The sequence below is a fragment of the Heterocephalus glaber genome, unplaced genomic scaffold, assembly GCF_053883595.1.
Source record: "Heterocephalus glaber isolate CG9 unplaced genomic scaffold, H.glaber_assembly_v1.0 deba00001504, whole genome shotgun sequence".
In the NCBI taxonomy this organism is placed as follows: domain Eukaryota; kingdom Metazoa; phylum Chordata; class Mammalia; order Rodentia; family Bathyergidae; genus Heterocephalus; species Heterocephalus glaber.
In genome coordinates this window covers 53,565,345-53,592,758 of record NW_028258324.1, presented here as the reverse complement: position 1 = coordinate 53,592,758, position 27,414 = coordinate 53,565,345, and the positions used below count along the sequence as shown (strand labels likewise).

At 41.1% G+C, this 27,414-nt stretch overlaps 2 protein-coding genes and 1 long non-coding RNA gene across 14 annotated transcripts in view; 1 reads left to right on the top strand and 2 right to left on the bottom strand.

The window, feature by feature from the left end:
* LOC101701652 (spermatogenesis-associated protein 31A1) overlaps nucleotides 1-22,006 on the bottom strand; it is a 343,100-nt gene extending 321,094 nt beyond the window's left edge. The window contains exon 1 of the mRNA XM_087186530.1: nucleotides 21,703-22,006. The gene's annotated coding sequence lies outside the window, so the exon portion shown is untranslated. The remainder of the gene's footprint in view (nucleotides 1-21,702) is intronic.
* On the bottom strand, nucleotides 1,819-20,848 carry LOC147825349 (uncharacterized). Its single transcript, XR_015440961.1, has 3 exons — nucleotides 18,522-20,848; nucleotides 11,038-11,103; nucleotides 1,819-5,009 (listed from the first exon to the last, which is right to left on the bottom strand). It is a non-coding gene; the product is annotated as an uncharacterized LOC147825349 (long non-coding RNA).
* The window catches only part of Tbl1xr1 (TBL1X/Y related 1), a 168,633-nt gene continuing 162,314 nt past the window's right edge, over nucleotides 21,096-27,414 (top strand). For 2 of the 12 annotated variants that reach the window (XM_004834614.4, XM_021254355.2), the window contains exon 1: nucleotides 21,399-21,487. The gene's annotated coding sequence lies outside the window, so the exon portion shown is untranslated. Of the gene's footprint in view, nucleotides 21,488-22,013; nucleotides 22,158-27,414 lie in introns of those variants that run through there. The other 10 variants (XM_013071651.3, XM_013071649.3, XM_087186545.1 and 7 more) reach the window with 9 other exon arrangements.

Sequence of the window (27,414 nt, the reverse complement as noted above, 5' to 3'; positions counted from 1 at the left end):
CTTGGCAGTGATCATGATAATATAAGTTCTGTTCACTATTCTTCATCTTTTAAAATCAACCTACCAAGCATTAAAGATTTAAAGTTTTAAAATGTTATCAACCAAAATTGTCACCAACCATGACAATATTATAGTAAAAGAAACAATATTATAGTAAAAGAAACACTAGCCTCGTGGTGGTAAAAGGGGCCTGGGCTCAGTTTGTAAAGGGACTTTTATTTCATCTCTGCTGTTTCAAATAACCGTAATGTGGATCTGTACTTAAGGAAGAGTTTTAAAATGTGAACTATATGTGTACTTGATAATAAACTTAAAATTTCATTTCTTAAGAAAAAGAACATAAATTTGCTATTTGTGGTATTGGAATTGAACTCAGGGGCGCTGCGTCACCTCTTTTATATTGTTTATTTTGAGTCAGGGTCTCCCTGAGTTGCCTAGGTGGGACTAGAATTTGCGATCTTTCTGCTGCAGCCTCTCTCATTGCTGGGAATCACAGGTCTATGGCACCACAAATGGCTAAGAATAATTTTTTGAAAGCCCTCAGAGACTGAAATACCGCAATATACCTGTAAATGCTTTTTTAAATTTTAGTTATCTGGAAAATTCTATTATCAATGTAGGTGTATAGAGTAGAATCATTCTTTTTTCTGGGGTGGGGAGTAAAAGGTACTGGGGATCAAACCCAGCATAGTTGCTCTACCAATGCGCTACATCCTCCAGTCCATTTAATATTATTTTGAGACGAAGTGTTGCTAAACTACCCAAGCTGGCCTCAAACTTGTGAGCCTCCTCCCTTGGCCCCCTGAGTAGCTGGGATTATAGGCATGTGCCACCACACTGAACCTAGAGTGGTCTCATTATTGAAATATACTTTCTAAATGTTTTATGTACATCTATATAAAAAACCCAAAATGTCTCTCTTTAATTTCCCCACTCAGATCAATATGTATTAAGTAAAATGCTTAAAATTCCCATAATATTTAATACAATATCAAATGAGAAAAACAAAATTAGTATGATTTTTAAAATATTCAATTATCCTATATAATTATCTTTTAAGCCCCAATTATATTATTTTCTTTATGGAAAAGCCAATTATCCTGGGTCATAGATAAAAGAACATAAAGTTGTAAATGCTTATTAGCATTTGAAAAAAAAACTCTTGGTCTGATAGCCAACTATTTATTTACTATTTAAAAACATGTTGGTCTCCTCCAAATTCCTGTGCTGTGTTCTGCTATGTTCCTTCCAATCTCATATAAAAAAGGAAGGGAAAGTTGAGGCCTAAAAACATGTAAATAAGGGTTGGTTTCTACTTCGACTTATTATTTGCTCTCTCTGTATCTTCCCTGGTGAGCAGGGTGGTGCCTGGCATATCCTTACACAGAACATCAAAGAGCTTCTGCCTGCCAGAGTCTGGAGACTGCTGGAAACCCTGCTGACTTCAAGTGCTGCCCAAAACCACTAAGAGGAAAAAGCCAAGGATGGTTGCTGGCCCTCTTCTGCCTTCCAAATCTCTCACTAATAGAGCTACTTAGAGCTCAAGTGTATCTGAAATCCTGCTAGCAAGAGAAAATGAGAAATGTTCCCAAGTTTCTAGCCGATGCAAAACAGGGGAAATCATGGCATAAAAGGTGCCAGATACCTATAGATAATATCTGGCCCACTTGTGTATTAACAAATTTAAAAAGTACAGTAGTACGTCTGTTCATGAACTTAATTCTTTCCACGATTCTGGTCGCAAACCCAATTGGACGAGACCCAAATCAAATTCATCAAATTCAGTGATTAGGTTCAATGTTGACCTTATGGGGAAATTTGATTTGGGTCTCGTCCAATTGGGTTTGTGACCAGAATCGTGGAAAGAATTAAGTTCGTGAACTGAGGTATTGCTGTAACCCTATCTGACTAGAAGCATTAAATATACAGAAAAAAAGATTGATGGCTGATAGGAGAAAGTTAATCCTAAAATGGGACAGATTAAATAGATATTTACTAGAGATCCATTACAGTTCTTAAACAGGAAGCTATATCATTAAAATATGGAATGGACTTTGTATGGTATGAGAGTAGAAAGAAAGGAGGAAGATAGAAACCAAAACTATGGCAACTTTTTGAAGGACAATTTTAGGTTCTGAGATGATGAGATTATGGAGGTGGCAGATTTCAGTAAGAACAGTGAGAATGAAGACCAATATATGAAACATGTGGCCCCATGAGTCCAAAACCATAATCCCATCCCTCAGAATATTCTAATGTCTGTATCAGTGGCCACACCATCTGACTGATCTGCTGCTCCAACACCATTGTTCTGAGGGAGTGGAAAGCCAACTATGAAAAGCCAATAATGCTCAAATTTCAGTGATAAGAAAAATCCACTGGTGTGTTTTTAAAAATTTATAAATTCCCACTGTACTTCTATGCCAACTAAATCAGTCTATTCTGGGGGAAAATCCAAGAAATTTGTATTTTTGTTTAATATGCATTCCAAGTAATTCTTTTGATCTGGCAAGTTTGGCTAACATAGTTTGGCAAACCCTATGGCAGTGGACACCAGATTTTACTGTCTGTAATACTTTCTGGCTGTCATTAGCTTTGAAAAGCATCATAAGTAACAAAGGTCTAGGTCTAGGATAATGCTAGCAAAACTGGTGTGTGTCAAGTCCCCGACAGTTTATCTCTGAAAGTTGTGGTAGAAGCTATTGGCTGACTAGTCCAAGAGTCATTTCAAATGTTCTTGCCATGTTTCATTATACAGTCTAGAAAAGCAAAACACTCACTTTCTCCAATATCCTTGCTGCAAGGCATGTCCATAGAACACCTAATGGTCAGTCAGGGGTAAGGGGAGGTTCCTGGCAGCTCCTGGGTATGCTTTTGTTTCCTTGGTATAAAAGATAGACATGGCTAATTTTACCTGCTGCTTTTGTCTTGGCTTGAATGCCGGTATGTTGCTCCCCTAACCACAGTAGCCTTCCTGAGGTTGCAGGCAACATACCCAAAGGAAAAGCCAAAAGAGACAATGACTCTCATATGGTAGACATACATTGGTTATTGTTGAAGAGTGAGAACAACAATAATTAATACAACTATTTTTTAAAGTCAATTTAAAAGATGGTTTTCTATTACTTGCAACTGAAAATACTCCCAACTCAATCAAAGGGAAAATGGGCTAAGCCTAGTCTTGAGACTTATCTTTACAAACATATGTGCCTGAAATAATTGGCTTTGTTTTTCATTAGAAGATGAATGAGGGCAAGAATGCAAAGATATTGAACCTAGAATCTAAGAGAGAGTTCTAAAAAAGAAATAGAACAGATAAAGTGATACTTTAAACCTGTGCTATCCTAATAATAGGAAATTTGCCAGGAATAAGACAAAATTAACTTGTTTTAACAGGATATATCTCATAACTTCACATTCCTTCAACAAAATGCAAAACTGACACAAGGAAGACAGTAGGAAAAGGGACTTTGGCTATCAGAGCATCTGTTGGAACTCTCACGGTAAAAGCAAAGCATCTAATAAACTAGGAATTTGTAAACTAGTTGTTTCCATGTATGGTAGAGGAAACAACCAGAAGAACTGCTACTATGAATTGGTTAGAATTTAATTCTAACTAAAAAAAGAGAAATGAGTTATTCAATGGTCTGAGGAGAAAGTGTCTAAGCCACCTTAATTTGAGGATATCTAACAATATAAAAAATGCTCTTAGACACCAGGAAAAAAAAAAACCACCAGGAAATCAGACTTTAGGAAATTTAAGGAAAAGAAAAATCAGATATAAATGCCTAAAACTCTAAAGGAAAGATTATTTTAAAAATCTTTCAAAAATGAATTTTTTTTTTTGGTATCAGGGATCAAACTTAGGACCTTGCACTTGCCAGGCAGGCATGGCACCACTGATCTAAATCCCCAGCCCAGAGAAATGAAATTTTTGCCAGGTGTGGAGGTGCAAGTCTGTAATCCCAGTACTTGGGAGGTTGAGGCAGTAGGACTGTCATGAGTTCGAGGCTAGCATGGACTATACAGTGAGTTCAAGGCCAGCCTGAACTACACAGTGAGACCCTGATTCAAAAAAAAGAAAAAAAGAGGGACTGGGGATTTAGCTCAGTGGTTCCGCCATCTGCCTTGCAAGCGCAAGGTCCTGAGTTTGATCCCTGGTACCAAAAAAAAGAAAAGAAAAAAGAAAAAGAAAAAAAGAAAGAAAAGAAATTTTCAACTCATCAAACATATACTGACTACCAGCAAGATGGGACAAACCTGTATCAGGGGCTGTAATTCTTATTCTCAAGGAATTTATAGTCTGGGGAAGGAGCAAAATGAGACACTGACATCCAGCTACCACTTATTAAACATCCACTGGGAAAAACAATATGATTAATAATTTACATCAGAGTTATAATATTTAAAAATACTCTGCAAGGTAGATATTATCCTCAGATAATAAACAAAGAGACTATATGTTTAGACTGGTTAAGTAAATTGCTCAAAGACTAATAGCTCAGGAGGAAACTGGAGCCCTTGCCCTCCTCCTCTTGCATTTTTTGAATCAGCCTGATCCCAGGGGCTTGCAACAGCCAAAGAAAGCTTTGCTCTGCTGTGCCTTTCCCTTGTATATTCCAGAACCCTAAGAGTTCATTTGTATACATACGTCTCCCAAAACTAGAACCACTAACAGCTGACTATAAAGGAATAAAATTAGTTCTCTTTCTGAAATTGGGAATAACTACTGAACATCTGGCAGGAGAATCAATTCACTATTATCCACTGTCGTGTATTTAAAATCCCCTACACTGTCAGAAACTTTGGAAAAATAAATGCTTAAAGTATAACTGTTTAATGGCAAGTTATCAAAGTTTTATTTTTGCATTCTAGGAAAAATTATATATTTGTTTTGTTTTGTTTTTGAGACAGGGTCCCATTATGTAGTTCAGGCTGGCCTCAGACTCGCAGCAATCCTTCTGCCTCTGCCTCCTGAGTGCTGGGATTACAGGCGTGCACCACCATACCTGGTGAGAAATTATTTATTTAAAAAATAGATCAATCATTTAGTGTTGAAAGTAACTTAGTTGTACAATGTGTTCGGAAGCCTAAACTGTTAAGAAGTAGATAAAATTATACCTTGAAAGTCTTACTTTAAATGTTTAGTAAGTTATATAATAGATTTAAATGAATTACTAAATAAAGCAGAAGATCGATTATATACTGGTCAATCTGAAACTATATATTTATAGGACTATATATTTGTATATTCATTTTGAGTGAAACAAGTTAAACATCTTTCTTCCTTACAGTACTTAACTGACTGAATTATTGGAAAATTAAATACACATTTTACATTTGTTTGCCTAGGTAAATTCAATATGTTTTAGTTAAAAATAAGATGGGTTATGTACATGTACCAACTCCCTTTGATGAATGTAATCACTACATTGCAAAAATTTTTTAAAATATGGTAAAAAATAATAATGCCAACGAAGTCACTAGATGGGAATGGTCCAGGAATTAGCTTTCAGAAATTCACTGCCTCTCATATGTAAGGCAACAGCAGAAAGAGATATTTCAGCCAAAGAACTTCATTGCATTAAAAGAGCCACTTAACTAACCACCTGTGTATTCCTAGAAAAGGAAAATATCCAATAAACTAAACATGAAGAATACATTATAATAACTTCTAGTGTATACAACACCAGCTTTCCTGAACGTTAACTGGAAAGTTGCCAGTGCTTTTCTTTTCATGGCAAAGAAATTAGAGAAACTCATGAAGCACATTTAACCAGTTCTTTGCTTTATACAGAGATGCACATGTATAGAATACTTTGCATCACATTACCTCGAGGGCTGACTTGTTGCTAGATTGGGCCTGACACAAGTGGTGTGGTGAAGGTTGCAATACAGGCTTCTCTCTTTGGCAAGACCTCACCTGGTGCTGCAGTGGGTCCAAGAGGAATGGAGTGTGCCTGGTTCCAACTGGCTGCACAGCGTGGGCATAAAGCACGTGTGGACAGGCCAAGGCCATCCATGGCTCTGCACTCATGTGAGAAGGACCAAGGACAGAGCCAAGAAGACTTTCTTATGGGGGCATGGGAATTAATGTATAAATGTGTACACAACCTGGCCTTCCCGGGTTCTGTACCTTTTAGGCAGCATAGATCTGAAAATGACAACATGTAGGGCCTCAGCATGTGCTTTGGGAGTGGGTGGAATATGATCAGATTCTAACTACACCTGCACATAAATGTGCATTTCTCAGCCAGAGGGCATTTCTATGATACTGCTGGCTCTCAAAGAACATACCTCATTTGTTTATCAAAAAAATGGCCTCAAATAGACTCCTGGTCAACATTTTATGGCTCTGAAGGGGAAAGCATTCAATAATTTGCTTTCTTCTCACCTCTTTATAGTCCTTCTTTTCCCATCGACATTAATTACTCCCTGACCTAGAATCCTTGGGTGTTAGAAAGTGAAGGATCCTTTGAGACCAAACCCAGCAGCCTCTTGCTTTCTGCGTGATAGAACTGAGGCCACTATGTGCTTTCTGCCCCACTTAATTCTTTTGATATCTGTTCACATTTTGCATCATTCACAAACTCTTGGAAAATACAGGCTGGAAGATTGCTCACTGAAAATCTTGCTTTGTGTAGCTCCAACCAAAGGAGTAAGAGAGATGAAAGCAAATAAGAAATGCACATGATTTGAGAAATTAAAGCACTGTTGACATTCATTATATTATTTGTATGCCATAAAACTTTTATTTCATTAGATAAAAACCTAGTTGAGAGTAGGGGCTGTATTTTTAAAATTACCTTTATTACCTTTTAATATATATGAAATCTAGGACAATATCATGAATGCCCAAGAGTTTAATAAATATCATGTGTGGATGATGAGCTGGTCTATCCCTTGGCCTACCAGCAGTATCCTACATAATCATCCCAGACAGATAAGAATTCATTGTGCTTTTAAAGACCTCCAGGGAGTAAGAATCTAAGCCTTCTTCCATCACTCATTTCAGTATCTAATAACCCTTAGTGTCTGCTGGAAGATTCTAAGACAGTAGCATTTAGAGATGCTGCATTATGAAATCTGGACTCCCTTTGAAGACACTGGAGCCAGTCACCTGAGTTACTAGGATCTACCCTCTGGTATGGGATATGTCATACTGGGAAGACAGTCATGTGAGGAAGAAAAGAAGTGGAAAATAGGTTTCTTTCTTGCTCATAGGAAGTGGCATTACACAAACGCTGATAGAACTGTCCATCACTGATAGGATCTGAAATGGGTAACAGGAAGTTGTAGAGTTGGGTAGAACTCTTTAATGGTGGAAAGCAGGTCTGTCATTGGTTACTTAACATTTTACAGCCTTACTGGAGCAGAATCTCTTAGAGGATAAAGTTATTGCTACTATCCTTCATTGCTACCCCATGGATTTCAGTGTTATGTCCTGTCAATAGAAAAGGTATCTGTGTACCATAGCCATGCAAGAAGTGATCTAAACAATTCCTCTGCATTGTGTGTGTAGGCACACTCTTGAGTGTGTATATGTGTTTGTGAGGATGTTGAGGGTGGGGGGTGGGTAGAGAGCTAGAGTGACAGGAGGCAAATGAAGAAAGCATTAATAGGAAACTAACAACCTTTCAGGCCAAAACAGATTCAGACAAAGGATCAGATTAAAACTGAAAATCAGAGCTGATAACAAAACAAAGAAACTGAAAGTACAGTAAAAGCCTAGTAGAGGAAGAGGGAAGTCAGGGTTAGAGAGGTAATAGGTCTAATATAAAGAAGGGCAAATCAGAGAAAGCACAGCTGTTGAGATATCTGCAAAAGGCAAAGCTTTGTCCTCAGGGAAGGAGTCAGCAGGATTCAGTTCAGAAGTAGGTTTTACTCTCCATACAGGATGCAGGTCAGGGCTTCCCATCACCTTGTGACCATGTTCAGGCCTTCAGGAAGGGCCACACAAATGTTGTGTTCAGGGGATAGAAGCAAAAAGATGACACATGGGTGGCCTGGCCTCTCTATGAGGGCCTTGAGATGAAATATAACAGGCTGGAGTAGGTTGACACAGGATAGATTTTAGAAAGTATTCAGATAGGGAACAAACAAGGGCAGTTTCAATTAGTGCTGAACACCACTGGAGGAAAGAATATGGCCTGCACTGAGCTGTATGGTTCCTCTCGGGTAGCTCATGGCAGAAGAGGGCACGCATGCATAAAAGAGGGGATTGTGCTTCAGTGGTAACTAAGCCATGGCTGACTTAGGAGAACCTAGGTCAGTTTGGGTGAATAATTTCCTGGTGCACCATGCCTCAGCCTATCTTTTTCAAGGTCCCTACAAACAGAGAAAGCATTTGATTAGAAAACAGTGGGAAGCAATGGATTTAAAAAGCTAGGATAACACAGAGGTCCTAGTGAAATTAAGGGCTTGGAGAGGAGTGGGTGGAAGGGTATGAGTCATAAAGAGTGATCTGTGAGCCTTCTAAAGACTGTCAGCTCTCTGGAACAGAACAAAGCCTCCATATACTTGTCCCGTCTGCTATTTCCTATTAGCCCCCACAAGTCATTTTCTAAAGCTCTGCAGGAATCTCATATTATTTTGCTGAAATTGTAAATAATTATTTTATGAAGGCTGAACACAAGACTACAGTTGAAGAAAATAATCACCACATAAAAGAAACAAATCCCTAAACTATATTTTCCTCCCTTACGTGTGTGCATGTGTGCATTGAGATGTCTGTTCCAGTTATCATCAGCATTTTCTTTACAGCACTAGTTTTGAGAAGGCTTTAGTTCAAAAACTTGAAATCAAAGTTGGCCAGAGCCCTGAATACCATTCCTACTTTGTTTGGCATTTTCAATTCTCTTTTTCATTCCCGTGAAAAAAAATAATGAAAAACTGTTCATTAAACTTTTTAGTTATTGTGGATCCTTTGTAAGCATTTGCTTACATGTTATTATGTATCTGTTTTAGATTAAATCAAGAGAGAGCAGCTCATTTAAGGTGCTTACCAAACCTGCTCTGCCATGCCTAAACACACACACTCACCCACACATCTAAGTGTATACATTTATTTGTTTAAAAAAAAAAAAGTGTTTTACTACATGTTGACTTAGGGTTAAGAAATTGTTAGGGTATGGGAATGGATTTTACTTACTGGTAATATTTTAATCTCACAATTTTTAAAAGATTATAGAGAAAAAGGATCCTTCCATATTTAGAATGTGCTTTTGTAATGGTCTCCTTTGAGCACTTCTTCATATTTCTGTTATATTACATTATATTACATATAATAGTGGCATGCATGCTCCTGGAGGCTGGCCAGAGGGAGGGGTGGGTAAAGGGAGTCTGAGGAGTATTCCCTAAATGTTTGGGCCATACCACAACAGTTTTTAAATTTCTCTTTTCTTTTAAAACCCTAAGATATTTCTTTGTTACATTATAAAAATACTTCCCCAACTACTCCCCACAATAATCCTCCAGAAAAACTGACTCTTCCAAGCAATGTACCATGTTTATGCAATAGCTCTGTTTCCTGTGTTTCTAGCAATGTTGGCAAATTGAGTAACTTGCATCATGCATATGCACTGGTTAATCATATTTTTTGTCAATTATATTAGTAAACTTACAGAAAGCATTCTAAGCAATTCCAAATGAAAAGCTGATTTGCTGTTCTAGTTATATATTATAATAGTAGCCCACCGTAAATGTTTATTCTGTGCCTTATACATTCATGAATGAAAGGAACATAATCTTTACCATCAAGAAGTTCATGGTCTAGTGAGTAAGACCATAAATCAAGTAATCAGACAAATACATGCAAAATAGCTGCCATGTAGGACTGTGCTATTAGCATGGACAAGGAGCAGGGTCCTTTTATAAAATGAGAATATAGAGAAATTGGGCCTGGTCAAAAAGTGGTCAGCACAGATTTTCCAAGGGAGTGATGCTTGAATTGAGACCTCGAGGAGAAATGAAAGTGCAGGGTTAACTGCGGAAGGGAGGGCACAGAGCTTGGGACTGTGGAGGGGAGAGCGTCCCAGGCCATGACTACTCCAGAGGCATTGGCTGGCAGTGGGAGAGAGCTTAGTGTGCTTGATGGATTGGAACAAGCTTATGTGACTGCAGCCAGAGTCCAGGGGCAGAGTGTGCACATGATGAGATGTGGGGCTGGGCAGTGGCCAAGCACGCGGACTTCAGAGGAGCTAGGGCATTACAGGTTTTAAGAATGCCTTGTGGATGTTTTGCAGGAAATCCAGGAAGTAAGTAGTCAGAGACATATAGGAGGTCATTGCAGATGGCAGATACCGTTGCTAGGTCTAATTTCCAAATATGCATATTTGTGATCAATTCGCTGGACTTGAGATCTCTAAGATAAAATTTATTTCAAAGTTCCAGGTATTAATTTTCCAGAATACTCCAAGTTGTCTCTTAAAATTTAAAACCTACAGAAAATATAATCCTAAAATTTATTGTGGCGCAATTCTCTTTTTACTGTCTGAAGCTTAGTAGATATACTTCAGTCAATACAGAAGTCCTTATCAGAGAGATCTCGATGGGCTGATGGTAAAAGGACAGTGTAATGAGTTCAGTAGTTGCTTCCCCAGAAAGCCTTCAGGCAGGCCCTAGGGTAGGTAGGCCCATGTCTGGGTATGGGACAGATAGTTTTAGGTAGAGTTGCTTGTCTTAATAGCTGTGTTTTCTTATTACAAACCTGGGCTCTTCAAAGGGGACATTATAACTGGAAGTTCAGTTTACTACCAGCTATACTGCCTTCTTCATTCAAGCTTTTCCCAAAGACATTGAGATATTTGGGCACTGAGAAGGAAAGACTGCTGTTCTATTTTCCCTGCAGTAGAGTAACGGTGAGTTTCATGGCTCTGCAATATTGTCTTGGGCATCGGTCCTCAAATGGAATGTGGCATGAAACATAATTCTTGCAGAGCTGCTCATGTGTGCAGCTGTGCATGGCATAAAAATCCCCAAAGGAAAGCTTTGGGTTGCCAAACAGAGTTAGTCCTGAAGTGCCGCAGTGGAACATACCTTGGGTTTCATGGAGCATCGCCACAGTCAGCTTTCTCCTGGGGAGGCCCTAATTCCAGTTAAGCACTAAAAAGGAGTGTGGGATTAGATTCAGGTTTTCACATTTCTCTCTTCACAGCACAAATCAGCAGACTATAAACCACAGAATAAATCTAGCCCCTTAAAAGATTGAGAGGAAGGAGGGTAACAAAGAAACATGGCCCCCCAAAGCCTAAAACAGTTATTATCATATAATACAATTTTTCTAAGCCCAGCTTCAGAGGTTTCCATTGGCCTTTCTCTGCCTTTATTTCTCTTCAACCGCTCTTCATCCTCTCTAGAAAGGAGAGACTGGCCTAGCCCTCAGCTCCAGGTTCATTTACTCAACAAGCAGAGCTAGTTTGGCTCCCCAAAGTAAAATCCATTGGACTGGGTGCTTTTTCCCAGCTCCTAGAAGGAAGAATTGTTGATTCTCCCCCTCCTATTCTCTCTGGTCACTTTCCCTTGGCTTTCTATTATGAGGCCAAGGACTGAGCTGCCCCTCCCCAGGCTGTGGGTACCCAGGTTCTTACAGTCTGGGCCGAGGGTTCCAGTCTGGCAGGAGCTTCTGGAATCTCAAGACCTGGTGTATTCTCTGCAACAACAGTGAGAGGGCTGCTCCTTGGGTGGGACCCCTTTGAGTTATGGCATCTGTGGTCGAAGTGAGGTTTTGTGCAACCTCTGGACTCAGCTTGGTGATGCAGAATGCTCTCTGGCTGCCTGCCCTCCATCAGCTCTTCCCAACCCTTGCACCAAGCTTGTTTGCCATATGTACTGGTGGTTATAGGCATGAACATACCACCTAGATGACAACCCATTCTTATGTTCACTAGCTAGGGGACCTTGGTGGCTCAATTGACCTGTGGTTTGGTTTCCTCATCTTTAGAGAACCGATAATAATAGTTCTTTTTTCACTAGTCTGTGGTGAGGATTAAATGAGTTAATCTGCATAAAATTGCTTTGAACAAGGCCTAACACATGGTTATACTCTGTAAACTGCCAGCTCTTATTGTTGATGTTCTGATGTTAAGCTGTGTCATGGCTGGTCTTGGCCTTGACCTCTACTTCCTCAGGCTGTTAGACAGCTGAAGGTGAAATCTGCTCCAAACTCAGACCAGGCTGCCTCCATAGGACAGGCAAAACTGTAAAACTAGTGAAATGGGGTTTAAGAGGCTTCTTACCGTCCTTGTTCGCTATGTCTTTCAATATGTAGAATAATAAAGACTAAAACACCTCTGTATGGAGGTTGTGATCTGTTTTGTCCAACATTTAATTTGATGCACACAAAAGTCTTGTGAAATAACTGGTTCAGAGTAGGCATCTGTAAATGTTGACTAAATGAGGGACACAAACTGTGAGGCTGCCAATGAGCGGAACGACTTGGCATGCTACACCTGCTCCAATGGGTGGTTGATGAATATTTTGAATATCCTCTCTGGAACAATGAAGTCCCAATTTTATTGAGAACTTTAAGGGAAACTTGGTTTCTCATCTGTCTGAAGCCTTGTCTAAACACACATCAGTGAGGGTAGAGATGGGTCTAGAATCCAGCTTCTCTGGTCTCTCACCTAGCCCTGCAGCTGTTACATCTATTGCTAAATATGTATAAGACCAACTTAATTTTGTTTGATTATAATGGTAAACTCAGTACTGGCATGCGTGGTCTTCCAGATTAGTTGCTCGTAGAATGCTTACAATAACAGAACGCTGTACATACGGGATGGTGAGCACCTGTGCCCCAGCAGCAGTTCTTTGCAGTCTTTGCATTGTGTTTTTTTTCTCCAAAAGAAGGGAGTGAGTACAAGGTGTTAATGACTTTACAGTCCCTTTTTGGAGAGGCCTTGCCCCAGGACATAACATACTCTTGCTCTTTATACCTAGGTGAAGAGTTTCCCCTGTGGGTAAGGGTGACAAAAACTCAGTTCTGCTTGTGGCTGCCTAGGCTAAGTTTGCATGCAGTGATGGTGAACCTTTTAGAGCTTTCAATGATACAAACAGCCCTTTGAAAGCCAAGTGGCACAGGTTGACCACCACTGGACTTCAGGGGAAGAACTTTGGGAAGCCCATTTAATTGCATATCTAAACCTTGGTCTCCAAAAATTAAAATAAAAAAATAAATGACCAAGAAATAAAAACAGCCCACCATGGTGGTGCATGCCTGTAATGCCAGCACTTGAGAGGCTGAGACAGGAAGATTGCAATTCAAGGTCAGCCTGGACTACATAGGAGACTCTGTCTCCAATAAACCCAAATTCTAATGTCAAAGATGATGGTAGTAAGAGATGAGGCTTTGGGAGTTCTCATGAGTGGATTAGTATCCTTATTACAGAGGCTTGCAGGAGGAGGAGCTAGTTTGCCCTTTTCACCAGAATTGGACCCAGCAAGAAAGCCCTGTCTGTGAACCAGGAAATGGGCCTTCACTGGACAGTAAAAGTGCCAGCACCTTGATCTTGGACTTCCCAGCCTCCAGAACTGGGAAAAAATTAATTTCTGTTACTTATAAGCCACCTAGCTTATGTATTTTGTGATAACACCATGAACTATGATAGCATCCCAGCTCGCCTGAGCCACAAGAATTATTTAAAGCCAAAGTTTCTTTTGGATTCAGGAAAGCACAAAGCTAAGGAAAGTAATAAAACAAATTAAATTTATGTTTAGAAATATTTGTGCCTGTTTGTATTTGGTATTTTAACCCTTTGTAATCTTTAAGATCATTTGACATTTTAGACTGACTAAAAGGTTATCATTGTGATACCACTTTAAAACATCTAAATTAGAACTAATTGATTTAGTTTGTGATTTTAAGTGAAAGGATGTGAGAATTTTATTAAATCTGTAAACATTTTTGACATGCTCAAGAGATCTTAAGATTATAGTTATATTTATAACTATAGTTATAATTATAAGCATTACTTAACTTATGCTTCTTTTGTTGAATAACTCAAGTATTTTAAAAAGGAAAAAAAAATAAAAAGGAGATTGAATGGGGCTAGGGATTTAGCTCAGTGGTTCCACCGCCTGCCTCACAAGCGCAAGGTCCCAAGTTTGATCCCTGGTACCAAAAAAAAATTTTTTAAAAAGGAGATTGAATGTATAAATGCAGTTTAATAATTCAAGGAAATTTAATTAACCACATTATTAACATTCTCTTAAAATAGGGAGTTAGATTTGCAGCTTGAATTTCAAAGCTTAAAGAAAAACCAGGTTTGCAAATTCATAATAAATGAAACTGAATTACTATACATTGTCTTCTTTGCCCACAAAACATGTCTTCAAGTATACATCATACCAGATTCTCAGATGTTGGCGTGGGAGGTAACAGGAAGAGGTAGAGAGTGAATGGGACAAAGGTCTTCCTTTCTAATCAGTAGATACAGGAATAGTCTCAAGAAGTGCTGTGGAGGAAATCTGATTGGTTAGAGCCACATCTGCATTCAATTAATATTTTTAAGATTCTAATTTAGGAAAAGTGGGCCACATAAATGTGATTATGATGTGGTTCTTCCCCTCAAGCAGTTTCTCCTTTTTTTTTCCCCCCTGCTTTGTATTTCTCTGCTCTCCTTTAGAAGTTCTTTTTGGCAAACACTTGCACTTTCCTGCCTTGACCTGCTTAATTTCACTCAGTGGAAAAGCAGACAATGCAGTCAGAAAATTTGAGTTTAAATATTTATTTTGCCATTTGCAGCATGAGTTTATACAAAGTATTTGATCTTAATGCTTCAGTTTCTTTATAAATCAAACCAAGATAATGTAATTTACCTAGTTTTTTTGTCCCCGCCCCCCCCCCAAATTCATAGGCTGAAACCTTAAACTCTAATGGAATGATATAAGGAATTGCAGTCTTTCGGAGATAATTAGGTAAGAAGGGTGTAGATCTTATAACAGGTTTAGCTTCCTTATAAGAAGAGACAGAAACACATGCCTGTATTCCCAGCACTTGGAAGGCTGAGGCAGGAGGATTGCCATGAATTCAAGGCTAGCCTGACTAAAAAGTGAGTTCAAGGCCAATCTGAACTACATAGAAAGACCTTGTCTCAAACAACAAACAAACAAACAAACAAACAAGAGCGAAAGAGACAATAAAGAGCTTGCTTCCTCTCTCTCTGCCCCTGCCCCCTTCATTACCTTGTAAGGACACAGCAAACCAGGAAGAGGGCCCTCACCAGAACCTGACCATGCTGATTTTAGACTTCCCAGACTCCAGAACTATGATAAATAAATCTTTGTTCTTTAAGCTACACAGTAAACAGTATTTTTGTTATAGCAGACTGAACTAAGGTACTGCCTTTACAGGTTGTTGAGAAAATTAGAGACAATAAACAAAACACCTTCAAAAGTGCTTGGCAACATGCTTAATAAATGGTAGCAATTCATATTTTCTATGGTTTTGATCAATGTCCTTGAAGTTAGAATGTTATTTTATGTTGACCTAAAGTGTGATGAAATAGGCTTTTAACTGTATCAAGAGAGAGGAACATTGGTAATAAAATATTTGGGGCAGGAGTCAACTGGAGCTAACAGGTAATTTAAATTTTTACCTACACTTACACTCCAGTTTATTGTATATAGGTCCATGACTTCAAATATTGTTACTTTAGTAATGAATCCCAAATTTATATCTCCAGTTTAAATTTCCTCTAACACCAGGTTTGCATATCCATCTGTCTATTCAATGTCTTCCTGGGGATGTCTCATAGGTTCCTCAGACTCCAAAATAAAACTCTTTATTTTTCCCTCACCAACTTGTTCCTCTCCCAGCCTTTTCCATCTCAGTAAATGTAAACTTCATTCTTCCATTTTCTTGGCCTAAAATCTTGAATCATCTTTGACTCTTTTTCTATAACATGTCCCAAAATATATTTCACATCTCTCCTGTAAAATGTACAGAGTCTAACCTCCTGTGGTTCCTGGAAACATCTCCATTGCCACTCCATTGTCTCGCTGCTCCTTCCTGGTACTGTGTTATTGGAGTGGGACCTCCAAACAGCAGTCAGCAGTCCTCTCTTGAAACAGAAGGTGAAACAAGTTGCTTCTTTGTTCAAAACCTTCCAAAGGCTTTCCATGTCACGAAAAGGAAAAGGCTCTTCCTATCTGATCCCTGACCTTCCTCTTGCCACTCCTGTGAGTCATGCCAGTCAACTGATACTGTTTTTATTTCTAGGAGACATCACATTTGCTTTTACCTCTGTTCCTCTGCACTAATTCATCTGCCTGAAATGTTCTTTTTCTGATATTTGCACTCACTCCCCTAATTCTCCTACTTCATTTTCTTGACTAAGCAGACTTCTGTCAACTGATTTAAAATAACAGGCCCTAGTCTGCTCCCCACCTTATTTAAGCTTGATTATCACTTACTTGACTTACTAAGCTACTAAATGCAGTCATCTAACTTCCAGCCACTGAAGTAGAAGTAATAAATACAACTGGCAGGATAGGTCTTTTGAATGGGAAAGCAGAGCCCTCTATTTATCTTTTTTTTGTCCCGACAACTAGGATTTGAACATGGCGGGAGCCAGAAGAGCCACCTTAGACTACCAGACAGACGATTTGTGTTGAGATAGTGGAGCAATATGGGTTTAAGGCACTTTACTCTGGGATGCTTACACTGGAATGTCACCAATATAAGAGAACGAACTTTTATTCAAACCATTTCTAAATTCTAAATTATCTCTGTGATAACAGTCAAACAGTAATCTAATATAGACATATGTATTTTTTGAATGTCTGTGCATCCTAACTCCCACTCCACTTGAGACTAGGCTGTAAATTCCACTGTGTTTGGTTCACTGTGAACAGCTTCCTGGGCTGGGGATATAGCTTACTGGTACTTTCCTAGCATGCATGAAGCCCAGTATTTGATCCCCAGCACAGCAACTACGACAGCAACAACAAAAACAGCTTCCTTAATAGAGACCTGCACAATAAGCATTCAGCAAACATTCCTTGAATTAATGAACAAATAGCAGAAGCATCAACACACTAGAAGGCCTTCAGTGCTGCCTGGAGAAATACTTGCCTGGTCAATGGAAGTAAGGGATTGATGGGGAAATCTTTGATGTGCGTGGTTGCTTTTTCTGTTCTGACTAAATGACAAACTCAGGATACAACTTGATATTTCCATAACCTGAGAGACACAGATACTCATAAGATAGTTGTGCTGGGCATGATCGAGCACGCCTGGAATTCCGGTACTTGGGGAGGCTGAGGCAGAAAGATCACAAATTTGAGCCCAGCCTGGGTAACTTAGTGACTGAGGAAGCTCCTGTTTCAAAATAAACAATGAAAAAGGGCTGTGGCTATAGTTTAGTGTGAAGGCCCTGGGTTTACCCCTATGACTACAATGACAGCAAAACCAAAAAATATAGTTGTGTTTCTTGTTTGTTTGTTTTGTTTTAGGACAGGGTCTCACTATGTAGCCCAGGCTGGCCCAGAACTCACAGAATTTACAGAGATCCTCTTGCCTCACCCTCCTGAGGGCTGGGATTTCAGGCTTGCATACAACTGGCTCTTCTGTAATTTAAATGAAGACCCCCCCCAAGGAAAATGTGTTGTAATGAAATCAGTCACAGAAGCATGGAAAACTGCAAGCTTCACACTGATGAGGAGAGGTCATAAGCAGTGTGCTCTGCACAGATGGAGAGGAGGGCCTTGTGTGCTAAGATGACTTATGTGGCCAACAAGTGCTTCCGTCTGGATGGCACCAGCTGAGAGCCTGAAGAAGGCACAGATGAAGAATTGCACAAGTCAAAATGAAAGAGAAACATATTACAGGGTATCAGTAAGTTGCCTGGGGGTAAACGCTATAGACATTCCACGGTGAGTAAAGAGAATAAAATGAGTTGTAGCACCAATAACTCTTGTTACTGGGTAATATTCGTGATATCAAATATCTTTTCATCCTTTTTTGTTTGTTTTGAATAATTACGTTAGTTAATATAAACAATGTAAAATATGGTGGTTGAAAAAAATACATATAATATGATCTTATAGACCTGGGATTAAAATCATTTCGAACTTTAAAATGTTTGTTTTGAGTGAAGTTGCAGAAGTGGATGCAATCTTGCGATACCACACTCCCTGGGTGTAAGATGACTACAGCCAAACAAGGTAGGATTTGTTTGTAGTCACTTTACAACACACAAGTAATATCTGCTAACAGTTACTGGTATGAGATTTCTCACTGTTGAGTAATTAGCTAGAAAGTTCAAGAGAACTTTCTTAATAATGTGTTCCATTGTAGAATTTCTTTGTAACAAAGTAATCTCCTTTCTAGAAACATATTAACATTCAAAAGAAAGACAGTTTTTAGGGTTTTGTGGTTTTTTTTTGTACAGGGGATCTAACTCAGGACCTTGTGCTTGTGAGGCAGGCAGCAGAACCACTGAGCTAAATCCCTGGCCCAGACAGTTTTTAGATTAGGACAAAGCACTGAAAATCAGTAACAATAGTTAATTCTCTGTCCTTACCTCCCCTCATGGGCCTAATTTTTGCTTGAAGTTTGGTGCAGCCTCTGATCTTGTGTGCTGGGTATTTTGGAATGGCCGGAGGTGGTGGTGGTGGTGGTGAAGTAATAACACATGTGACCTTTGTAAGGCAGCTCATTTATCCTAGTATTTTACCCAAGTATTTACTGTTCAAGCCACACTGTTGTTTCACATAGGTCCTACAATACAGAAATTACAGTGAGCAAAGTATGATCTCATTAATACCCACATAGTTGGTGAGATCAAGGCTTTTTTATAGTTAGAGGGTTTTTTTTGGTCTAAAAGTACTTCAAGTCTCTCTTCAGTGAGCATGATTTAATAATGGTGGATGAAGTATGCTTCACTGGGAAGAGTTTTGCTACAAGTGCCCAACATTAGTGATTTTTATGATACCCAAATGAAGTGATTCCTATGTAGAAATGCCTTATAAAACCATGATTATTATTATCACTGTGATAAGGCTCAACAAATAATGAACAACTTCAGGAAGCAACTTGGTCTAAGGTGTGAGAACTTCAGCCTGGAAGCCCTGACTGTGTGAACCTCAAGAAGATGGGTCATCCCTTGTGCAGCAAAGATGTGGGGACAATTCTGGGGAGGACAGGTCTGTGACCACAGGTTGGGAGATGATCCTGTTAGGAATCTGAGGGGCTGGTAAGTCCTTAGGCGCTGAAGAGTGGTTTGAGTTTTTAGTTCCTAGCTGTTGTCTGGAGAACACCCATCTACAGTGGGGCCATCTCATGAAACTTCCAACATCTGGGGGGGGGGACGCTGGGGATGTATGTAGGTCAGTAGTAGAGCACTTACCAAGCCTATGCAAGGCCCTAGGCTTGATCCCTAGCCCCACAAAAAACCAACCAACCAACCAAATAAACAAAAGCACCAGAAAGAATCTAGGACAACAGATTAGTTTCTTTGGGTGGCTCAGATAAGGAACTCTAATCATGGAGAGATTACTTTCCAAAGAAAGTATTATGTTTAGTGATATCCAGGTCATTAGTCAACTCTTAAAAGTATTTTTTTAAAAAAAAATGTTCTTTTTGTGTTTGAAATAAAATCATTGGGAAGGTTCTAGGTTGTGGTAAATAAGCACCTGCTTCAGAATCCTACTGAAGTGCAAAACTTCCTTTCTTTGTGCTGTTTTCCTGTACACTCTGCATAGTGTTTTGGAAACCTGCAGTAATCTAAATTCCCATCAGGTGACATTGTTTAATCTAACATTCCCTCTTTCATATATGAAAATAGCTCTCAGGACACACCACTGATATGCTTGCTTTGAACTTTCTTTCTGGTGCTTGGAAGGGAGTTTCCAGTCCCTCTTCCTTCTTCCCTCTGATAGTTTTCCTGCCCCTGCCCGCCCTTCCCGGGTTAGCCAGGAAACCCCAGCCCCAGCCCAGGGCTCTTCATTGGAGAGAGACTCCGCCCTGGACCAAAAGAGCGCTAAGTTTATTAGGGTACCCAGAGTCCTGACTGGTGAAAGTTCCTTCATATAATTGTGAGAAAGAAAATACAGGTTTCTGACACCGAAAGGAAAAGACTACTGATGACTATACCTATTTCCAAATATCCTGATGACAATACGAAGAGAGGCTTTCACCCAAGAAAGCATCTGAAACGTTATTCACTTCCAAGACAGTAATAAAGTTTCAGGTCATCGCTTAAAATTCAAAGGTCATCTTGCCTTTGGTCCTAGAATTCCACAAGGACCTAAGAAGCGTCCCTTCACCCCTGCTTTGAGAGCCTTAGAGATGAGCACATCTTCTTTAAACAGTTTCCCTTTTCAAAAACCACCCTGTCCCTCAATCACACTGTAACATTATCAGTCCCCGGAGTTACACTTTGCACTGCAGAAAGTACACAAAGTGGGTAACCTACTGTCGAGCCCGCATCCGAGGTGGTAGTAAACACTCAGTTACATTATTTTATTTTTGGGAAATGAGAACTGATCGACCAAACCTTTCAAACAGACCCACCAGATGATAAATACCGCCATATGTTTGCTTCCCAGTACATTTGGGCATAAGCACTTCACTTACAGCTTTGTGTTTAGTATCACCCCCCCCCCCCTTCTCAGGTGCTGTTTCCTACCGATCTGGCTCTCTGGATTATATTTTTGCAAATCGCTGATTACAGATAAAGCACCTTTCCAGGTACGCTTCCGAGAGCGACCTATGTACTGACGCACACAAAGGTGTGTGGGCCTCTGCACAAACGCACATCCCCTCCAGGCCGGCGGCGAGCGCCCGCACACGCACAGCCGCTGAAGTTCCGCGGTGGCTCCACGCGGGCTCCCCTCCCCCACGCCCCGCACCGGCAGCGCGGAAGGGGGGGAGGGGAGAAAAGGGGGATGGGGAGAAGAGGGGGAGGGGAGGGGCGCTCTCCTCGTCAGCGGGGCCGCTCACTTTTTAAAAGAATGCGCAGCGCAGGCCCAGCCCCCCGCGCCGCCGCCCCGCGTCCGCGCCCCTCCCCCTCCCGCAGCCCCTCCCCCGCCGCCCGCCCGGCGCAGGCCGCTCGGGTTTGTTTTGCTGCGCGGCCGCCGCCGCGGGCTTCGCGAGCTCATTTGTGCCTGGCTGGTCCCCATTCCGCTCTCCCCAGTGTTGAGTGTCTGAGCCGTTGGCTGCTCCGAACCGTTTGGCTCTTTCCCTTAGTAACAGCTTTTACCTTCTGCCTCAATTCCTCTCCCGCTCGCGCCCTGCCCCCGCCCGCGCCCCCGCCCCTCCCCCGGCGGGAGCACCTCCGCTCGCCACCTGGGGACCCGGGCCGCCTCCCCGCCCCCGCCGCTGGCCGGCCCATCCCCCGCGTCCGCGCTCCCGGGGTTATAATCGCCTCGCACCCCCCGGAGGGGTTATTTTGGGGGTGGCTGGAGGCGGCGGCGGCGGCGAGGAGGGGAGTTTCCTCGTGCCTCCGTTCCCGGGAGGGGGAGCGCAGTCGGAGGCCGCCGTGTCCAGGTAAGCGCGGGGGGCCGGACCCCGGCGGGGGCGGCGGGCAGCGGGCGGGGGAGGGGCGCGCGGGGCTGCGCCCGCCTCGGCCTCGTGGGGGGAGCGCGACGGGGGCGGGCGTCTCGGCGCCCCCATCCCCCTGCTGCGGCGACCCGGAGACGCTCACGTGCCTGCCCGCTCTCCCATCCCCCTCCGCCGTCCCCTGCTCTCGGGGGGATCCTCACCCTAATTATGTTGTTGTTGTCTCCCGAAAATGTGCACCTCGGCCTGCTCCCCCTCTCGCGCCCTTCGTGCCTCGACACCCCCCTTTTTGTGCGTGTGGATGTGAGGCGGGGAAGGCTTTCAGGAAAGAATTTGCAGCAAATTGAATCAAGGAGCCATCATGAGGCCGACTCCTTTATAGCCTATTTTTAGCAGAGGAGAAAGCTCCTCTCTGTGCGCGCGATTTTCGCTAACGCCTGGGCGGCGATGGGAGCCGCTCCCTGCCGGCGGGCGGGCGGCAGTTGGGGGCCGCGCGGCCGGGGCGGGGGCGCCGGGGGAGGGGCGCGCGGGAGCCGCCGGCCGCGGTCGGGTCGCGCGGTGCGCGGCGCGGTGCCTCGTCCTTTTCGAGGCGTTTGCCGGAGCCTCGTGAAGTTGGGTTCAGAAGTGGAGAATTGGCAAAGTTACTGCCAGCTCCCTGGTAAGTTTTGGGCGACACAGAGTCACTGTATTTTCTGACAGTGTAAAGGCCACGTTGTGCGAGGGTGGTTTCTTGGTAACTTCCTCTTTGGAACCGATGTCGTTTTGTTTTTTTGGAACCGGAGCAGACTTTTAAGAGAAATATTAATCCCCTATGGCAGCTCCAGGGAAGCCAGGCATGTGTTAACGTGTTCAGTATTTTTGGAAGTTCCTAATTTGCTGAAACAGACATCTCCGTGCAGTGGCAGACGGCCTAAAATTGGGGTCGTGAAGATGATGTGTTCTGTGTAGAATTTGGGTTGTGAGGGCTTAAAAGAAATGCTGTTAGGTTATCTAACAATGTCAAATAATTTTGATGGTTTACATGAGGACTGTTTGCACCTAGTTAAATTATATTTTTTCAGGGTCTAGAGTTTACGGTACTTATAATTTTGGACTTCTCAGGCACGAGGGATGAAGTTTCAGTACCTATGTGATTTACGGTTGACTTAGGAAAGTTTACTGTTGACTTTCTTGTTTTCCAGTCAAGAACCTTGTGGTGATCCAATCATTTTGTTAATAAAATACGGTGGGTGAAATGATGTGTTATTTTTAGCCTTGACTCTTTAGACTGAACGCACCCCTCCCCCCAATATAATTATATTTCCTTTTCCCCCTAAAAACTTTTTCCCGTTTGATTAATACAAGGTCTCATCATGGTGTTTTTATTCACTTACCTAAAACAACTTGCAGTAAATGTTCTTATTACACGCTAAAGACAGCCAGTGACTTTTTGAGTTTTCCAGTGTGATCTATGTTTATTTTTGTTAAATAAGTCCCATACTCTTTGGCGTTTTTCAGTAATCCTGATTTCCTGGGACTGTATGTGCTCACTATTTTATTAAGTTTATGGTTTAGGGAAGTAGGGCAGCTTTGTCTCCATGAAAACATCGTGTAGGTTGGATTGTCTTATGGGAGTTAATGGCAAGGTTCCCAAATTATCATTGAGAGTTCTAGAAATAGTTTGCCTTTACGTGTGGGGGAGGGGTGGCAGAAAGAAAATATGCCTGAGAGTGGTTAGGCATGTGATGTGTGTTTATATTTTGCTTTTCTGTCGAGGTTTTCCTGCTTGTGTGGATATGGTGTTTGTTTTTTCTGCTTTACTCAGTCACAGTGATTAAATCAATAACTGCTTTTTTGCCGTTTGCATATTTTTTAGGACAAAATACAAAGTATGGAAGATGAAAACAATATGTGCATTAAAAAAGTTTCTTACCTTGAAGGAACATAGTTAAAGATTTACAAATGGCCTAATTGTTGCAAAGCTCACCGTCAGTTGGACATTTTTGTTCTAACGTACCAGCTTTGGTTCTTAATATGGGAAACCCAGGTGGGAAGTGGAATGGCTCTTTATGGAGACTGTAGTTTTGTATAAATTGTGTCAAGAAAGTGTTAAACATTTTAATAACTTTACATACATCATGTCCAGGAATCTTTTTGAGACTTGTGTTCCCAAAACCTCATTAAGGTTTTCACATGATTACCATGATGACTGTCTAACCAAGAAGTGACTGCTTCCTGTGTACTGGGAGCCTTTCAAGCAAATGAAGGGAAAGGGAGTCAACAGAGGGGTTACTGATAAAGGCGATGTGATTAATAGACTTTTGGAACATCAACCTGTTGAGTAAATACATTAGTTCTTATAGCAATGCAAGATAAATACATCCTGCTTACATGAGTGGCTGACAGAGGAATCCCCTTCCACAGCTCATGGCAGGATTACTAAGAAGAATTTCTGACTCAACACATTCACTTGGAGTTATGTGAAAAATGTGTTGGGTTTGTTCAGTTTTGGAATTATTTATATAAAAACAGCATGAATTGAGGGAGGTCAGAGAAGGTTTGGCAGAAATACTGGCTTTCTCTGGGACTTAGTATTTTTCTAGTCCATGTGAATTTGACTCTTCACAGGTAATATTTACAGTATTGTTTGTTAAGTCACTGAAATACACAAAACAAAAGCCGCTAAGGTGAGACCTATTTTGTATTCAATATTTTCATGGTAGAGAAGCGTTGGGACCCCAGGGTCATGTAGTAAAGAAATGGTGTGAGTGTTGTTCATATGCAGACCACTACAGCAGGGCCTTAATGTTAAACAGCAGCAGCAGCAGTGCTGTGAGAGAGCTGGAAATTTGGCTCCTTACTGTCTCTGGGATTGTGTTCAGTAAATGTACAATTAATTATCCTTTACTGCAGAGCCAGGAGACCGGGATTCAGCCTAGGCTGCCTTGTAGGTGGTGCGAGGTGCATTCTGGGTCATTCATACCACAGGCTAATCCTATGAGGTCGATAGTGTTGGGCTTTATTTGTGGATGATGAAACAGAAGTGCAAAGAATTTAACTCAGTTGTCCAGGCCACAAAATGATTAGAGGCTGCACCAGGATTCAAACCTAGGTCTTTCTGACCCTTCATCCCTGTTCTTTCTAAATGAGCATATTTGTGACAAAATTTCACAGCTGTTCTGTCAGTGGTGGTGTGTAGTTAGCCTTACAAAAAACTCGTGTATTTAATCAAGTTTGTATTTCTATAGTTGGGCCTCTGTACTAACTAGGTCTAGTGATTGATTGCATGGATAAATGAAATTCCTAGGATTCATATCATTGTGCTTAACTCCCTGACACTATTTAATAAGATGTAGTCTTATAAGCTGCTATATTTCCTACCTTGAGATTGGTGGGGGTGAAAGAGGCCTCTGAAATACTGCCAGCAGAATTAAGAAAATGTTCCATGCGTTAAATTCAGGAAAGCAAATAAACATATGCTTAATTATCCCGAGAGTATATATTCCTGAAAACTTGTGTAAGGAAAGTCATTTAAGTTTTTGTTTTGTCGTATAGTGTTTTGAGCCAGAGTCCTTGTGGGGAGCTACCTGTGTTGGAACTCAGGCTCTATTCCTTCTGGCTGTGTGACCTTGGGGAAGTAATACTTTGACCTAGTTTCTTTACCTGTATATAATGGGGACAATCTGCTTCATTAAGTGGAGACATTTAAGTGAGTTCGTATGTGTGCATGCTTGACATACCAAACCTTTAAGAGAGTGAGTACTGCTCAAGGGTTTGGTTTTGAAGTTTGTTTCTTTGTATTACATTTTACTTGTTTGTTACTAGTTTCACTGGGGGCATAATGTCACAAAACATTTGGCAGTTCTGTTTCCTGAGTTCCAGGGAAACATTTGAAATAAGCTTATTGTGATTTATTTACTCGGAAAAGTTATAACTTTCACATATAATGTTTACACTGAGAAGAATTAGATGGATGCTAGAACTGGGGACTGGATGTAGGTACAGTGGTGGCTCTTTTGCATGCTTTTGGCCTTGCTCTCTCAATTGGGTTTGGATTTTAAAAAATTACGGCATTTGAATCATTGTCAAAGTCTTTAAAAGGGAGCCCTGGAGGCTGGATCCAGCAATGTGGTCTGGTCTGCCTTTTAGGTTGGAGTGATCACTTCAGTAGGTCTGTCTTCCCCTCTTCCCCTCCCCCCCCCTTTCCTTTCTCTCTCTCACCCCTTCCCCCCCTTCCATCTCTCCAACTGGAATTGAACCCAGAGATACCACAGTGAGTGAATCCTCTGCACCCACTCCCTCCTTAAAGGTTGTTTTGAGGAAGGATTTCCCTAAATTGCTCAGGCTGGCCTTGAAGTTGGAGATCATCCAGCCTCAGTCTCCCAAGTAGCAGGAATTACAAGACATGTGCCACCACACCTAGCTCACCTGAGTTCTTGTTCCATATTTTAAACTCTGTCAAGACAGTTCTTTCATCGACAGTATCTGTGAAACTTGGCTTATTTTCACTGCTCATTCTTTTTTAAACATTTAAAAAAATTCTTAATTGAGTAATATTTGCTACTGCTAGAATTCTGTGTGTCAGGATTATACTGGGGGCTTTAACAAGTATGTGTGACAACGTGGACAGCTGATAGCCGAAATTTAATGGTGAAGACATAGAGGTTCAGGTAGTAGAGGGGCAAGAGTAGGGATTTAGGCCCAACTTGGCTGACTGCTAGGCCAGTGATCTTACCAGCGGTCTACTGTCCTCAGTGAATGAAGAACGAGTGACTGGTATTAGGTTTGGGTTATTGCATGTATTTTCTGGTTAGTTGTCCGGAACAACCAGCCATTCTTCTCTATCCTATCTTCTGTAACTACTGACGGTGTAATTTACTTAAAATACTGGTTTCATTATGTCAGCTTCCCTGCTGGAGAACCCATAATGGATTCCTTTTGCCAACTGGATTGAGTTCATATGCTTCACTCTGGCATTTAAAGCTTCGGTCTACCTAGTCAGCTTTATTTCCCACTCTTCCCCAACTGGGATTCTTGCCTGCCTCTCATATTCTGCAGTTTTCCCATACTCATTACTTCTCTGGTTTTGTTCATGCTGTTCCTTCCGTTTGTCCTTTTTATAGCTTAGTTTCAGCCTTGCTTCTTCTGTGAAGTCTTTTTTGACATTTTGATGCAGGTTGTTTCTCTGAGATTGTGCTGCGATATAATGAATAGAATGAATTCCGTATATAATCATTCTTTCAGGGGTGTGTGTCATGTTGCCTCAACTAGATATTATGCTTCTTGAAGGAAGAAAACATTTTTTCCTAGTAGTATTTGGCAGAGTTCTTGGTTCTTTTATCAAGGGCTCGGTACCATTTTCATGTTAAAATGGATTGTTTCTACAAGGGCTTCTGTGAACGTGAGAGCAATGATAGCCCTGTTCCTCAGTTGGTGGTGTGACGGGATTCATCGTTGAATTAGATTTCCAAAGTTTAGGTATGTTATTCACATTTAACTGTTTACCTGAATGGTAATGCTGGCAGTTGACAAGGGAGAAAAAAACTTGGTCAGTTCTTGTAGTTAAATGAAAACGGGTCGGTAAGTCATTTTTGATTCTTAATACAGTATATAGTAGCAACAGTATTGAAGCAAAACCTAATCTAGTTAGGAGTCATGTCACAGGAAGTTGATCTCAGTAGTGATGAACCTATGGCATACGTTACTTGTTTTTCTTTTAAGACAAAAGATGTTAATGTTTGCATTGTATTTTCTAAACTAAAACCTCTATTCAGTTTTACTTGAAGTAAATAAACTCTAAAGTGGGTTTTGGGTTTCATTTTGGACACTCCTCTCTAAAAGGTTCACCACCACTGACTTATCTGGATATACAGGTTGAGTATTCCTTTTCAGAAAGGCTTGGGACCAGAAGTATTGTGAATTTTGGATTTTGTTGA